Source organism: Oryctolagus cuniculus, chromosome 16 (genome assembly GCF_964237555.1).
Source record: "Oryctolagus cuniculus chromosome 16, mOryCun1.1, whole genome shotgun sequence".
Taxonomy (NCBI): Eukaryota; Metazoa; Chordata; class Mammalia; order Lagomorpha; family Leporidae; genus Oryctolagus; species Oryctolagus cuniculus.
This window is the reverse complement of record NC_091447.1, coordinates 14,752,739-14,768,815: the sequence shown is the minus strand read 5'-3', so window position 1 is coordinate 14,768,815 and position 16,077 is coordinate 14,752,739. Positions and strand designations below refer to the sequence as shown.

Sequence of the window (16,077 nt, the reverse complement as noted above, 5' to 3'; positions counted from 1 at the left end):
TGGGCAAGAAAAATAAAGGAGCTCCAATTTGGAAAGGAGGAAGTCAAATTTTCACAGTGGCAAAGGATGTGATCTTAGAAAACCCCAAAGGTGCGACCACAAAGATCATAGAACTAAGACATTTATCAAAGTGGCAGGCTACAACGTTGATGTTCAAAACCAATAGCACTGTTATACACCGATAGTGAATTATCTGGAAAAGAAACCTAGAGAGCAATCCCATACCCAAGAGCTACAAGAAAGAAAAAGAAAATACCCCAGAGAAATGTAATCAAGGAGACAAAGATCTACAACAAAGTCTAACATCATAGATGAAAGTAATTGAGGAGTATTTTTAAACTGGGGAGTAGCATGCAATGCTTGTAGCTTTATGGGCTACAATACACTATTCCAACACACATACCCCACACAATCTGAGCCTACCAGACAATTAGCCTCCCCAGAGATCTCATTTCTTTATGGCTTTGGCATCCTGTGCAGGGTCCTGTGGATCAGCCTCAAAGATCCCTTTGGTGTAGAGCAGGCCTGGTGGTAACTGTTTGTGTCCCTCCAAACTTCATGTTCAAACTTCAAGGTCGCGGCTACAGTATAAAGAGGTGGGGAACACAGGACTGGGTTCTAGTCTCTTTTACAGGATGTGTGAGTTTCTTCTCTAAAAAAAAAGACATTTATTTATGGAGACTGAAGGTGGGAGACAGAGAGAGAGAAAGAGAGAGAGAGAGCTTCTAACTTCTGGCTTACTCCCCAAATAGCCGCAATTGCCACCTCTGGATCAGGCCAAAGCCAGGAGCCCAGAACTCCATCCAGGTCTCCCACATGGGTGCCAGAGGCCTAAATTTTTATTCCATCATCTGTTGCTTTCCCAAGCACAATAGTAGCGAGCTGGTTTGGAAGGGGAGCCAGGGCCAACAAGTGCCCACATGGGATGCTGGTGCAGCAGGGTTGAACCTGCTGGACCCCAGTGTCAGCCGCAGGCTACCTGTCTGTCTAAAGGGATAGACGGGGGGAGGCCTGTGCTTTCACCATCTGAGGACACCCCACGGAGGCAAGATCTTTACTTCAAATTTACTGGGGAGTTTTGGATTAAGGTGTGGTACTTTTTTAAAGACTACAATGCCACTTTCCACACATGTATTTAGCTTCAATCAACCACAGCACACCACCAGCCTTTCCATTTTGCCATCTCTCTCTGAAGGAGGCACAGCAGCAGCAGAGAGGGAGCTGCTGGCTGGGTGGTGTGTGAAGAAGAGAGATTTATTTTGGTTCATGGTTCAAGATGTCCAAGAGCAGGCATCTGCTGTACCCCTGCAGGCTGGGAGTTCAAGGTCACACCGGGCCTTCTGCTGTATCACAATGGCCTTGCATGGGAGAGCACTCGGCAGAGGGTGAGTGGGCACACGCGGACGACAGGCAGAGGCCGGCATCCACAACAATGTATGCTTCCGAAGAGAACTGAGTGACTCTCCCAAGAGAGACATCAATCCCTCCGGGCCATCCATGCTCACTACCCCGGCACCCCGATTCCAACAGGAGTGGTGTGGGAGGCAGACCGCATCCTAGCCATGTCTGTCCTGAGCATTTGGTCTCTGAGCTCTGCCACCAACCTTGTGTCTTCCTACCCTTGAGTCATTGCTTACCTGGAAGTGAGGGCACGCCTGCTTTGCTTATTAAAACAAAAGTGTCAGAGAACTCTGGTCACTGGATGCCAACAGGGACAGCTTGAGGGTCCACACCAAAGCCATAGACAGCACTAAATACTGCCCTATACCTGTAGCTCCCCTGCCTGGGGATTCCACTTCCAGGGGCAAGGCCCCAGCATAGGGTTTCCACACCGATGGCATGATTTCAATGCTCAAGACCTGTCCCCTGCTCCTCCCTTACCCCCAACCCCGCAAAATAAAATTCAAAGTCATCCCCTGCAAAGTCCCTTGCTGAGGCCACAGCTCAGAGCCAGGGAATTCCCCACTTCCAGATCTGACACTGCAGGGAGCGGGGACTGAGGTGCACAGGTGGGCGCCAGAAAGGGTGGGTCAAAGTCTGGGTGTGTCAATCAACGACTCCTATATGAGCCCAGGCACCATGCCAGAACCCTGTGCCTTGGAGCTCACAGCCACAACTTCTCCTCTCTGAGGTGAGACCACAGGGTTAGTGAGATGTGTTCCTGACTTGTGCCATGGAGGCCCAGAACCCCTTGGTCTATGGAAGCCTCAGGATACAAAATGAGAGTTTTGTAGGCCCAACTCCAGGAATTATAAAACCATGGGCTAGACTGGGAACTTCATTCCTTCAATGTAATGTGTCTATGTGAGAAACTGTGATTCTAATTTCAAATATGTGGTTTTGAACCCTTTTTAAAAAGATTTATTTATTTGAAAGGTAGAGTTACAGAGAGGCAGAGAGAGAAAGAGAGAAAGAGAGAGAGAGAGAGAGAGAGGTCTTCCATCCACTGATTCATTCCCCAAATGGCTGGAGCTGGGCTGATCTGAAACCAGGATCCAGGAGCTTCTTCCAAGTCTCCCACACAGATGCAGGGGCCCAAGGACTTGGGCCATCTTCCACTGCTTTCCCAGGCCATAGCAGAGAGCTGGATCAGAAGTGGAGCAGCCGGGACTTGAATTGCTGTCTATATGGGATGCCGGCACTGCAGGCACCAGCTTTACCCGCTACACCACAGCACCAGCCTCTGGAACCCTATTCTTGCATCTGGAGATCCCTGATCTCTAAAATATGCAGCATGAGGTATCTGGAGTGTGGATGGTCTCTTATTAGGGGGTTTGATTTGCCTCTGCCTTTAATTAATTGCACGGACAACAGAGAGCAGACAGGCCATTTAAGATAAATGCAGTTTTGATTATATTATGAGAAAGGAGCTCTTGTAAAAAATTAAAGTCCACCAGTGACTGCTGTCTGCCAAGGCCTCTTGGCTTCCACGCAAAGGCAGTGCTCACACTTGGGAAACAGGAATGCTCCTTGGCAGAGCCCGTGCCCTGGGGAAGTGTTTGGAATAAGATAGTCAGCCTTCGCCACACAGTGCTGGCCACCTTTTCTGCCATATCCTGGATGAGGGGCCCAGAGCAAGACACACATGACCCTCCCAAGAGTGGCCACTCAGGACCCGGAGCCAGGCCGCCCATGATGCTGGCAAGCTCTGTGTGTTCCCTGTGCCTCCGTTCCCTGGGCTGCAATGTGGGGGTGATAATCACGGGATGTATGGGTTAGGGAGGTCCCCGGAAGGAAGGGATTCCTGTAGCCAACGCGCTTGGAATACAGTCTTTCTCGGGGCCAGAACCGTCTGTAGACAATGCAGGTGCACAGTTGCCTCAGTCATCGTGAGCATTGTAACACTGCGGCTATTGCTCGGGTGCTCTCACAGGTGTCGCAGGGTGAGGGTGGGGCGTGAGGGGAGCCGTGAGACACTGAGAACCCCAACATGATGGTGAAAGGGATGCTTTTGGAAGCCCCTCCCCCACACACCCAGCACCAGCAAGACCTTTTACACCAATGACCTGGGGACTGAGCGTGGGGCGTGAACATCATCAGGTCCCCAAAGGTTGGTGGCCCTGGTGACTGTCCATTGCCAAGAGCAGTGGCTTGTGGCCTGCCTTGGGATTCAGCATCATCACCAAGCACAAGGCTCAGTAAATACTTATTTCCTTTCTGATGGAAACAAAGTTACAGAACACTTGCTGCAGCAACATTTGATACACTGCTTAAAATCACTGGGGTTTTTGAGCTCTAACAATTGTAACTCTGTATCCTCAATTTAGAAAACCATTCTCCCGCACATAATTAGCCCTGGTTGCTTTGAATGCCAGCGGTACCACCCAGTATTTTATACCTTGTTACCACTGCTTCCTAAGGAAGGGCTGGGTGTGGGGGTTTTACAGGGGAGCCTGGATCAGAGTCCAGTGCCGAGCAAGGTCCTTGGCGGACCAAGCCCTAGAGACTTGGGAAGATGGGGCAGCTGTTAGAGCTCGTAGGTGGGGGTCCTAGCAGGGTGGCGAGGGCAGCAGGCCTGGCTGGTGCTTGACAAAGGAGACGTCGGAGCACACAGTGTATCATCTCCAGATGGTGTCTGGTTTATATAACTTTTTACTTATTTGAAAGGCAGAGAGGCAGAGACAGGGAGAGAATGTTCCTTCTTCTGGTTCACTCCCCCCAGAATTCCTACAACAGCCAGGTCTGGGCCAGGAGGACAAGAAACCAGGACCTCAACCCAAGTCTCCAAGGTGGGCGTCCGAGACCCCACCACTTGAGCCATCACCTGCTGCCTCCCATGGTGTGCGTTAGGAGGAAGCTGGAGTTGAAAGTAGAGCTAGAACTCAAACGCAGACACTTTGATGTGGGATGCAGTCAACTCAGGCAGGGTCTTCACGGCTGCACCTTTCCGAACAATTTCTTGACTTCAGCTCTAGATGCCTGGATTAGGACAGTGGCGGTCAGGAGGTCTCTGTGAGGCCAGAACTGGATCTCAGGGAGTATCCAGAAGGTTCGCAGGTGCCAGTGGGGGCAAGACTGAAGCACTTGCCTTCCCGGGTGCATCAGCAGGGAGCTGGGTCAGAAGCAGAGCAGCCAGGACTGGAAGCTGACATGCGCTGCTGGTCTTGCACGTGGAGGCTTGCCCTGCTGCACGGCTGTGTCATGCTTGATTTTACTCTGTCTTGGACATTTCTGCAGTGAAGAGGAGGCCTACTGTAACAACGTCCAGAACAAAGTTCCAGGGGCTCTGGTGCTGCTGCTGGTGGTGACAGCAATGCCAGAGGGGAGCACAATGCCACAGATTCCGACAGCGACCGCCACGCCCGGATGGCCAGGCAGGGTCCCACACAGGGTCCAGAGCTAGCTCATGGCATCCCCCAAAGAGACAGCATCTGAGATGGTCCCTTTCACAGACGAGGAAGCTGAGCAACAGGACTCAGTAATCTCATTCATGCCCAGAGTCCATGCCTGAGCCAGCGATCTCCAGCGAGTCCCCTGATACGGACCAGGGCTGTTGGCCTCCTACCCTGCCCTCTTGCAGGCCTCTGGTTCTTTGACCTCACCCTGACCCAGCTCTCCAGGAGAATGTTCCAGAAGCAGAGGGAGGGGCTGTGAGTGGCACCCAGTGCTCCCTGGACCTCCTCAGGGACCTGATGCACTTGGTCTTGGTCACGCTGTCGCTGTGCTGGTCTCCATCATGTTTGTAGCCAGGGGGCATGCGCTGGTCTTTCCTTACATGAACAAGTGTAAGCTATGGGTCTCAGTGCTGGGAACCCTGGCCCAGTCCTCCCTCTGGTGCACCTGAAGACTCTCGCTCCGGTTGCAGCTCCACTGCGGTGCCCGCATCTCTGTGGCCATGGGACTGCCCCAGTGTGAAGGCCCCTGGACTCAGAGCCTCCAAGTCACACACTGTTCCACTCACAGTGGCGGATGAGGTTTGCTTTCCAATCGCTGGGGTTGCGGGCTTTTGCGGATGAGGAGGGGAGCGCCCCTCACTAGGGGTGCAGCTCTCTGGGAGGGAGGAGCATACCATGAGAGCCGTGGCTGCGAGGTTCCTGCACTCAGAGGCCCGCACAGGGAGTCACTCCCCAGGCCGGGGCAGGCTTCACCGCGGTGGTCACAGACCAGTTCCACGAGCACTATCCACGTGAAAACTGGTTTCCCGAGGAGCCCAGAAGAAAATCTGTCTACCTCTCGGCCCGAGTGGATAATGAAATACCGTCTTATAAATGACAAGATTCAGCTGCCTATAGATTCCCCCGGGGCCTCATAGCATGGAGCATTTTTCTGTGTGCAGGGAAATCATACCTGGGGACAGCCTGGCAGGTCCTTGCTCGGTGGCACCTGAGCAGGTGGGCGTGGAGAACATTTTCTAAGCACTGCTCCACCTCTGTCCCCTGCATTGTGGGACACTGTGCTGCACCTCTGGCCTTGAGCCACTGTATGCCGGTGGCATCTCCTCCCCCCAAACACCACCAAATGTCCCTGAGGGGGCACGTTTGTCACTCACTCCTCATCCATTAGGAGCTGCTGCTTCAGAGAAATGCAAAACCCAGGGGAAGAACTCACTGATTGTGCAAGAATCGAAAGACAAAAGTCATTCTCAGAAGCAAGAAAACTGCAGGAGGGGACTTCACCCCGATCTGCTTAGGCGATAATGAGAATTCTGCAGAACATTTTGCTTGACATACGGTGGGTTTTTAATAGAGCACTTCATACAAATTCTGGGGATATTCTTGGTGCTAACTCCTCCAAATGCTCCCCTTCCATAGAGAATCTGTAAATCACAGATTTACACAGACACAGACACCACCCCTCCCCCCGACATACACATAGCACACACACACCCATCCACACACAAATCACACACACCACACCACACACACAGAAGACACAGCACACACACCCCACATCACGCCACACACACACACTGCACACACACACTACTCCTCACCCCATACCACACACCTCAAACCATACATACCACACACACACCCCACCCCTTCCCCCCACAACATACACACACCACACACATAGCACACCCCCCCACACACAAATCACACACACCACACCACACACCCCACATCACATAGCACACATAGCACACATGCACACTGCACACAGACACACTACCCCTCCCCCCCACACCACACACCCCAAACCAACTGGACCAGGAACCGGAGCCATTCTCCATGTGGCTTCTTCACTGTTTTGATGAGATGGAGAGTACAACAACCTTTGGTCCCAGGGGATTCTAACAAATACCCAAATGTTTGCGGAGTAGGACGAGCCCAGGGGCGTTCGATAGAAACATTCTGAAGCCTTTAACTTAAACTCTCCAGAGTATGAGCAGCTTGAGCGTGGACGTATTTATGTGAAGTCTTCCAAGTGCTACTGGCTCCCTGCCCCTGCATCTTCAGCCCTTGAAAAAAAATCCCTGCTTGTCGGTAAATTTCGCATTTTCAGTGCCAATTTTACTCCTCTTTCCCTCAAGGCCCTATAAACAGAAGGGCAACATCTTTCTATTGGATGGAGGCTTATTTGCATATTTCCATGATTACTCTGAGATGTGTCTGAGGCCAGGGCTTATGCCGAGCCAGCACTGGAGCACAGTGGGTTAAGCCACCGTCCAGAGTGTCGGCATCCCATTTGGGCACTGATTTGAGTCCCAGCTGCTCCACTTCTGATCCAGCTCCCCTGCTGATGGTCTGAGAAAGTAGTGGAGGATGGCCCAAGTCCTTGGACCCCTGAACCCACGTGGGAAACCTGGAAGCAACTCTTGGCTCCCAGCTTTGGCCTGGCCCAGTCCTAGCCATTTCAGCCATTTGGGTAGTGAACCAGTGGAAGGAAGACCTCTCTCTCTCTGTCTCTCTCTCTGTCTCTCTCTCTCTCTCCTCTTCTCTTTCTGTAACTCTGACTTTCAAATAAATAAATAAAATCTTAAAAAAAGAGGGGGAGGGGCCAGTGCTGTGGCATAGTGGGTAAAACCGTCACCTGCAGTGCTGACAGCCCATATGGACACTGCTCCACTTTCAATCCAGCTCTCTGCTATAGCCTGGGAAAGCAGTAGAGGATGGCCCAAGTCCTTGGGCCCCTGCACCTGTGTGGGAGACCAGGAAGAAGCTCCTGGCTTTGGATTGGCCCAGCTGCAGCCATTGAGGCCAACTGGGGAGTGAACCAGCAGATGGAAGATGTCTCTCTCTCTCTCTCTCTCTCTCTCTCTGCTTCTCCTCTCTCTGTGTAACTCTGACTTTCAAATAAATAATAAAATCTTTTAAAAATTTTTTAAAATAAAAATGCAATTAAATTAACCCAATATCCAAAATATCCTCCAGCTATAATCAATGTAATTGATTTTATCTCTAACAGATTGGTGTGGAGCCTTCCTGCTGGGGATGCAGACAATGCAACTATGGAGGATTCCTCCAGGCAATTGGCTCCTTGCAGTATGGATAATCTCCACCAGGGGGCCTTCTGGTGAGGGTTGCGTAATCCCAGATTGTGCTCAATCACAATGTTTTAACAAAATACTGGAATCAGAACTTTCCAGTAGAGAAATACAAGGTGAATTTTGGAATCACAATATTTATGAGTACAAAATAAAAATATGCTTCTCTCTCTCTCTCTCTCTCTCACACACACACACACAGGCTGTTGATCTGTATAACCTCTGAGCCTGGCTGTCCTCTGAGAAATGTTAGCCCTGGCTTTGGCCTGGCAGTCAGCTGAGCTGGCCCAGGCTCCTAGTCAGCTGTAGAGCAAGTGCATCTTCTTCCACTTTCACTAGCTTCCTATTTAGTCATCTGAACACCTGTTGTGTTCTGCTTCTTCCCTCAAAGTATTGAGAGCACGATGGGAAAAGCATCTCACTTCAGTTCAGGGAGCCCAGACTGCAAATGAGCACTCCCCTTCCACTCTGGAAAGTTCTCTGCTTATGCCATGTTCAAACTGCGGAGAGAGGTAGAGACAGAGAGAGGTCTTCCATCCGCTGGTTCATACCCCATATGGCCACAACGGCTAGGAGCTGCACCGATCTGAAGCCAGGAGTCAGGAGCTTCCTCCAGGTCTCCCATGTGGGTGCAGGGGCCCAAGGACTTGGGCCATCTTCTAATGCTTTCCCGGGCCATAGCAGAGAGCTGGATCAGAAGAGGAACAGCTGGGACTAGAACCAGTGCCCATATGGGATGCCGGCACTTCAGGCCAGGGCTTTAACCCACTGCACCACAGCACCAGCCCTGCCAGTTGGCTCATTGCTGGAGCCCACTGCATGTGGTCTGATGGCTTGGTTCCATCTTCCTGCTGTCTTCCTGCTGTTTCCATTCTTTCTCCTATTTATTGTGTTGTTGCAGACTTGCTGATACACCACACGAAGCCATTTTGGGAATGTGGTGGTGGGTATAAATAGATAGGAGGGGGATATTTGAAAAGTTCATGGAAAATGCATATTATGAAAAAGCTAAGCACAGATTTCAATTTTTTTGCACTGAAATAAACTCATCTTTTTAATTCTATGCTCCATAAGCTTTTTGAAGTGTCCTCAGATAAGTCTCCTCAGTTTGTTCTAGGAATTGAATATTTTAGATATTGACCCAGCTACTAAGTGAAAGTACTCCTTCTAACAGAAGTCACCTGGAGTACACGCTAAGCAGGGCATCTCACACAGTAGACATGGGTAAGCCACACTGTGTTAGCTCTGCTCCAGGAAGGAAGGGACTGTCTCTCCCACAGGACTTGACACACAGTAGGACAACAGATACTGGTCAAATTGTATAATTAAGTATTCAAGGTTTTAGGATCCTCAGAAATAATGAGTTTAGTGTATTCATTTGAATTGCAAAGAATTGCTTACTTTTTTTTTTAAAGATTTATTTACTTATTTGAAAGTCAGAGTTACAGAGAGAGAGGAGAGGCAGAGAGAGAGAGAGAGGTCTTCCATCCGCAGGTTCACTCCCCAGTTGGCTGCAATGGCTGAAGCTGCATTGATCCAAAGCCAGGAGCCAGGAGCTTTCTCTAGGTCTTCCCATGTGGGTCCAGGGGCCCAAGGACTTGGGCCATCTTCTACTGCTTTCCCAGGCCATAGCAGACAATTGGATCAGAAGTGGAGCAGCTGGGTCTCAAACCAGCTCCCATATGGGATGCTGGTGCTTCAGGCCAGGACATTAACCTGCTGTGCCACAGTGGCAGCTTACTTTAAAGAAACAAAATTACTTGTACTTAAGTACTTAGGAACACTGTATAGCTAAATGGGATATGCTTACTTAGAATAATTTTTAAAAAATCATTTGAGAAAGAAAGAACAAACCCCCATCCACTAGCCCACCTCCCAAGTGCCTGCTAAGGGCCAGGAACTCAATCCAGGTTTCCCACATCAGGGGGCAAGGACCCGACTACTGGGAGCCATCAGTGCTGCCCCCTAGGGTCCACAGGAGCAGGACGCTGGACCCAAGAGCCAGAGCCAGAAATTGAATTCAGGACTCTAACAAGACACAGGCCCCTCAACTGGCATCCTAACTACCACGGAGCTGAATGCCTGCCCCAGCATGCCCATTGTAGAAATCAAACTGTGACTCAGTCTACCTGAACTGACACAGTGGGGTTACTGTGACACCGGATGAATTTGGTCACTTTATCTGGGGAGGTCAGTGATTGGAGCTCTTCAGTTTAGTATTTCCAGTGACATCATAACCATTGGCATAGCGTTTGTATTCTAATTATGGTTTCTTTTATACTCGTAAAAGAGTCTTTGGTGCCCAGGCTCCTCACTTGGAATTCGTAAGTGCTCTTGAAAACATTTCACTTCCTTAGAGCTTTGCATCACTTCTCTTGCAGGTGTGTGAGCACAAGTGGTCGGCCGCTTTAGTCTTCCTGTTGGCGTCTTCCCCTCTCTGCTTCAGCCCTGCTCAGTGTAACAGAGCCTCTGTACTGTGGCGGGGCCCGGGGCAGGGCTTAGTGCTGCGGAGTGGGGGTGCTGAGAGCAAACATGCACTCCATGTCCTTTGGGGGTGCTTTCTCATCTGAGCTATCGGGCAACTCTGTATTGCTAAGGTGCAGGGATGGGGATTTGGTGGGGAGAGGGGAACACAGTACAGCAAGGAAGCTATCAAAGCTGGAGCCGTAAGGGGCACTGGTAGAAGCCCTGCTTGCTCTTGCAGGCTGCATGGCACAATTGAGCTCGGAGCCTTGGCCACCAGGGCAGGATGCCACAGGTCCTGTGATTAGACTATTAGCTACAGGAAAGAATGAGTCATAGCCACGTGTGAACCCATCCCTTCTTCCAGACAGAGGCATCCTTAACCTAGGAGAGAGCAGTCAGCCAGCCTTCCAGTCAACCCTGGGACTCGCATGGCCTCAGGTGGGGACCCACCCAAGCCCAACTCATCAACATCTAGAAGTTTCTTTTACTCCCAATTCCCTGCCCAACCTGTGTCACCCAAGGCCATCCTAAACCTGCGTAGAAAGGCAGGCAAGGCTGCCAGGACCCAGGAGTGTGCAGTCAGCCGAGCCTGCACTTCCGCACCTTGTGGCAAGCTGGATAAGCACCGTCAAGAGTGTGAGGGCAAAATCCCAGCCCACAGCGGATTCAGTCTGCAGCTAGTGAGGACAGAGTAATACCCGTGGTTCACCCACACAGATCAGCCTCTTCTCTCCATCCACTGCCTCATTCCCCAAATGTTCCTGCAAGCCAGGAACTCCATCCAGGTCTCCCACCCGGGCAGCCAGGATCCAAGTGGCCATCACCTGCTGCCTCCCAGGCTGTGCAGCAGCCCGAGGCTGGGATGTAGAGCCAAGAACTGAACTCAGGATACTGGATGCGGGTCACCAGGCAATGTTGTCCAAATGCTTCTCCCATCTTTAAAACCCTTCATGGCTACTTTCTACTCCTACTTCTCAGGGGTCTTTTATCCTTTGACCTCAAAGGTGATTTTCATTTATTTTTCCTGCTTTTAACATGTCAGTGGTGACCCCAAACCACCTCCCCATATTTTTTTTTTTTTCAAAAAAATTATTTGAAAGTTATAGAGAGAGGTCTTCCATTCCACTGGTTCACTCCCCAAATGGCTGAAATGGCCAGAGCTGAGCTGATCCAAAGCCAGGAGCCAAGAGCTTCTTCTGTGTCTCCCACGTGGGTGCAGGGGCCCAAGCACTTGGGCCATCTTCCACTGCTTTCCCAGGCCATAGCAGAGAGCTGGATCAGAAGTGGAGCAGCCAGGACTCGAACCAGCCCCTATATGGGATGCTGGCACTACAGGTCGGAGCTCTAACACAGTGCACCACAGCTCCAGGCCCCCCACACATTTCAATGGAAATGTCCAAAAGATGCCAGAAAGTTGTTTTCAAAAGTTTATTGAAGTATGAATTTACATTCAGGGGAATTCACCTGAAGTGTGAGACAAATGTAATCACCACCATAACCAAGATATAGAATTGCAGAATAAAGGACCCATTCAAGAAACTCCCTCATGCCCCTTGGCAGTCAATCTTGCCTTCATCTCTCAAACCTGCGGGCCTGTTCTCTGCCCAAAGGATCAAATGTAATCCCTAAAATGATTATGGAACAATTGGTAAGTGTACAAAGTACACAAAACCACATCTCTAAAAGCAAAGAATATAACAAGATGAAGGCAGCCTCATGTTCTACTACACATATACAGGTATTCTGTTCAGTATCCAGGTAGATCTTGGGTAGGATTAAGCTCACCATCGCCATAGGTATGCCCTAACAGTAACTTCTAAGACCATATTGTGAGAGAATCTGTGATTTTTAGAACAGTAAAATGTAAAGCAGAGTAATTTACAATGTTGTCTTAAGATCCAGTTTTAAGATCACCAATCTAGCTATTCCTGTGTTCTAAACTTGACCTCTTGGAAGAACTAGCTTTAGTCATCTTTGCAGAGTATGAGAATCAAGATAAGGACTGGTTAACTATCAGACTGGGGCTGGTTGATAGAAAAACTATTTTAAATAATGGAATTGAATTCTATGAAAATGTGGCCATGCCAGTTTTCACCCCTGCTGTCACCGTGAAAGGGACAAAGAAAGCAGAACTGTGGACATCACTCCTCAGAAGTCTCACCTGTTCTTTCCAGCACCAGACCTGTAAGAGATCACAGCAGGCAATAGGATCAGCAATTACTAAGAAAGGAAAGAGTGGTATTGAGATTATGTTTACAAAAACTGCAGAAAAAACAGAATCCCAATGTCCCACCCACTGCTGGCTCAGCTGTGTTTGTGGATAGAAGACCTTCAAGTGTCTGGGTCTCTTATCCAAAATCTCATCTTTCTCTTGGTCTAGTGAAGTATTTTTAAAGGCTTCTCTCCCCTACCCTCTCCCCCACCAGCCCCGAGTATGGGGAGCATGGGGAGCCCGGACACATTTAGCACATTGGAGCCGCGTGACCTTGGCCTCAGGTAAATCCTTTAACCCATCAGCGCAGAAGTATTCAATCAGGTTAGAGTTCTCATCCTTGGCCAAGAGTTCGATTTCACTATTAACGCCAGGCCAGCCAAGTTCTCCCCCTTTGGTCCCTACCTTATGTGCATCAGCCTCTCGAACTCCGAACTCCGTTGAACCTAGTAAGAAAGGGACAAGTGTCTGCTTGAGAACATCATGCACAGCTTTGTGTGTCCCTGGTCTTTACCAGAGACATCTACTAGCTACCTCTGATGAACAGATAAAGTGGTAAAATGGAATGCAACTGTACAAAGCTATATTCTCCAAGTTTCCAGACACTGAATTACCTTTCTACACTCAGGTGGTCCGTTTTTGTGTCACCTCATGTCTTTGTTGCCATTGGCATGGAATAGTAGCAACATTGTTGGCAACAGTATTTACAAAGGAAGGAAGGGAGGGAGGGAGGGAGGGAGGGAGAAAGAGAGAAAGAGAGAGAGAGAAAGGAAGGAAGGAATCAAGGAAGCCAGAAACTTGTTTACTTGAGAAGTTTCTGTCTGGGCAAGTGCTTGGTTTTCATAGTCCCTGCACACACTGGTTCATGCACGTCTTTGCATGCCTGTCTCATCCGGCTCCACAGGAACCCTAGCACCAGGAGCAGCAGAAAGATCAGGCCTGCCCGTCATTTCGGTTTTGTAGGGCCTAGGGCAGTGCACTGGGCCCCCACATGGGCCCCTTCCTTGAAAGCACTGTAAAAATCCACATCCCTGGGGCCGGCGTTTCTGTATGGGGACTGGTTCAAGCCTCAGCTACTCTACTTCCGGTCCAGCTCTCTGCTAATGCACCTGGGAAAGCAGCAGAAGATGGCCCAAGTGCTTGGGACCCTGCACCCATGTGGGAGACCAGGAAGAAGTTTCTGGCTTTGGATCAGCTCAGTTCTGGCCATTGAACCAGCGAGTGGAAGACCTCTCTCTGTCTCTCCCTCTGTACTGTAATTCTTTCAAATAAATAAAATAAATCTTTTTTTAATTAATTAATTTATTTTTTGACAGGCAGAGTTAGTGAGACAGAGAGAAAGGTCTTCCTTCCGTTTGTTCACCCTCCAAATGGCCGCTACAGCCAGCGCACTGTGCCGATCCGAAGCCAGGAGCCAGGTGCTTCCTCCTGGTTCTCCCATGCGGGTGCAGGGCCCAAGCACTTGGGCCATCCTCCACTGCCTTCCCAGGCCACAGCAGAGAGCTGGACTGGAAGAGGAGCAACCGGGACTAGAACCCAGGGTGCCGGTGCCGCAGGCAGAGGATTAGCCTAGTGAGCCATGCCGCCGGCCATAAAATAAATCTTAAAAAAAAATTTTTTTTTTCAAAAATCCTGTCTCTTTCAGCTTCCTAACCACCAAAGAATTTTCACCAGGAAAACTTGCAACCACAAGCCTCAGCTTTCAACAGTAACAGTAACTTGGAGAATTACTAAGATGATTACTTCTTTCATTCACTCAGATCTAAATGTAGGGGCAATGTCCACACGTGGTCAGGACGCCGGCCAACGTGCAGCCCGGGAGGCGGCAGGTGACAGCTCCAGGCCTTGCCCTCCCCCACCCCCCAACCTGGGAGACTCCGATGGACTTCCAGGCTCCTGGCTTCAGCCTGGACCAGCCCAGGCTGCTGCTGTGAACCAGCGCATAGATCTGCCTCTGTGCTTTTCAAATCAATTTCAAACCCCCCTTTTAAAACATGTAGGTCGTCACCAAAGAAGAGCGCTGGGCCCTGGCTTAGGAATTCTTCCTGGAGACAGTTTCTCCAGGGCAGCCTTGGGTGCTTTCTGGTGGACACAGTGAGGCATCCAATGTCCTCTCCAAGCCAGAAGCCACTGGCTCGGATCCCCTTCCCCTGGGGGCCGCCCGCGCAGCCACGAGGCCCTGGCAGCCGGGAGAGGCTGAGCCAGGCGCGCACCCGGACGCATAAGGGCCCCAGCGCAGCGGTGGCGTCGCCCACCCAGGGGTCCCTCGGCTCCCTCGGTGTCCTAATCTCACCCGCGTCCTAAATGGGCCGTGTCCGGGCCACCAAGTCACCGGGCGGGGGGCTCCGGGGGGCGCCACCACCCAGGACCGTCCCGCGCTCTGCGCCTCCGCCCCGGGTCGGATTCTCTAAGTTGAAACTTTTCTTGCAAAGGGAGCTGGAGGCGGGTGTAGACCGCAGCCGGCGCGGCGCGGCGCAGCGCGGCGGCTTCTTGCTGGTGAGCGCGTGGCTGGGGGTCTTCCTGGAAGGCGCCCCCAGGGTGGTGTTCACCCCCCGACCCCCACGGGCGCCGAGCCGAGGACGAAGCCGGGTCCCAGCAGAGGGCAGGGCTGGAGCCCCGGAAGGGCCGCGGAGAGCCCGAGGCAGCGTGGCGAGCGCAGGCCAGGGCCACTTACCGAGCAGCGCGCTGTGGGCGAAAGGGGCTGGCAGCAGGAAGGCCAAGTTTAAAAGGGGCCGGGCCGACAACTCCCGCGCCCTGCTCCGCCCCGCGCGCCACCTACCGCGCCCGGGGGCCCGCGCGCGCCCCCTGCCGGCCGCAGCCTCCCGCCCCAGGGTGCGGTACCCGGAGCACTCCCGGGGCTTCGTGCTTAGAGCGAGGGCCACGCTCTGCTCCTTCCGTGTGTTGCCGCAGAGCCGCTCTGTGTTATTAAGTCCTGGGTGTCTGGCTTGTGGAATTACAGTCGGCTTGGCCGGATGTCCCGGGCGACCCCACTTCAAGCCACAGAAGTACCCCTGGCCGGACCTGTAGTCCCCAGCCCTACTCTTTATTTAAAAAAAAAAAAAAAAAAAAAACTCGTTTAAACTTTATTTATTTATTTATTTATTTGACAGGCAGAGTGGATAGTGAGAGAGAGAGACAGAGAGAAAGGTCTTCCTTTTGCCGTTAGTTCACCCTCCAATGGCTGCCGCGGCCGGCGCACTGCGGTCTGCGCACCGCGCTGATCCGATGGCAGGAGCCAGGTGCTTCTCCTGGTCTCCCATGGGGTGCAGGGCCCAAGCACTTGGGCCATCCTCCACTGCTTTCCCGGGCCACAGCAGAGATCTGGCCTGGAAGAGGGGCAACCAGGAAAGAATCCAGCGCCCTGACTGGGACTAGAACCCAGTGTGCCGGTGCCGCTAGGTGGAGGATTAGCCTATTGAGCAGCGGCGCCGGCTCCCAGCCCTACTCTTACAGTCATTTTGACCCTTAACCT

At 51.4% G+C, this 16,077-nt stretch overlaps 1 non-coding gene across 1 annotated transcript; it reads right to left on the bottom strand.

Annotated features, from left to right (window-relative positions):
• Window positions 1-12,880: 12,880 nt before the first annotated feature.
• Window positions 12,881-12,952, bottom strand: LOC127492719 (small nucleolar RNA SNORD93). The gene has a single exon (XR_007922416.1). It is a non-coding gene; the product is annotated as a small nucleolar RNA SNORD93 (small nucleolar RNA).
• Window positions 12,953-16,077: the final 3,125 nt, after the last annotated feature.